This window comes from Otolemur garnettii, unplaced genomic scaffold, assembly GCF_000181295.1.
Source record: "Otolemur garnettii isolate 467f Iridium unplaced genomic scaffold, OtoGar3 scaffold00017, whole genome shotgun sequence".
NCBI classification, from domain to species: Eukaryota; Metazoa; Chordata; class Mammalia; order Primates; family Galagidae; genus Otolemur; species Otolemur garnettii.
The window spans coordinates 29,207,159-29,207,888 of NW_003852412.1; positions in this window are offsets into that span (position 1 = coordinate 29,207,159).

A 730-nucleotide genomic window follows, 5' to 3' on the forward strand; every position below is an offset into this window, starting at 1 on the left:
GGGTCCGGGCTGGGGATTCGAACCTGCCACCTTAGGTGTATGTGGCTGGCGCCTTAGCCGGTTAAGCTATAGGCGCCGAGCCTGATTATTATTCTTTAAATGTTATGACTGATTAGTGCACCAACCTGTGGTTAATATTCAAGGGAAACGAAAATGGATAATAGAAAAACAGCACACGCTGCTGTGAAGTGGTTGGGAAAAGCCAACCACTTTGGTTGGTGGCTGGGTCCATTCAGCCCTGAGAGTCAGGGAGTGCAGTTTCTCTGTTAACCATCTTTAATTTTAATTCTCTATAATTCTCATAATAAGAACCCAAAGTGGAGAGATTTGCTCGCATATAGTCACACAGTTAGGAAATATCCCAACCAGGATTTGAATTCCATCCATGTGACTTCTAAACCCTAAAAATCTATCCTTGGAGCAGCAATTTCAGGAATTTGCTGTGAGAAGCTATGCAGCTTAGATGAGCATCCTCCAATTGAATTGTGTAATTGAGAAGGGTGAATCCTTAATAAAGTTATAAAAAAGAAAGGAAGGAAGGAAGAAAGAGGAAGGAAAGAAGGGAGGAGAGATGAAAGGAGAGATAAAGCACAGGCAGCTGGAAACATGTGTCTGCCTGGTCCAGCAGGCCCCGCAGGCCGGCCACACGACCTCAGCGAAGGGCAGCAGATCCGCCTGGTCCAGCAGGCCCCGTAGGCCGGCCACACGACCTCAGCGAAGGGCAGCAGAT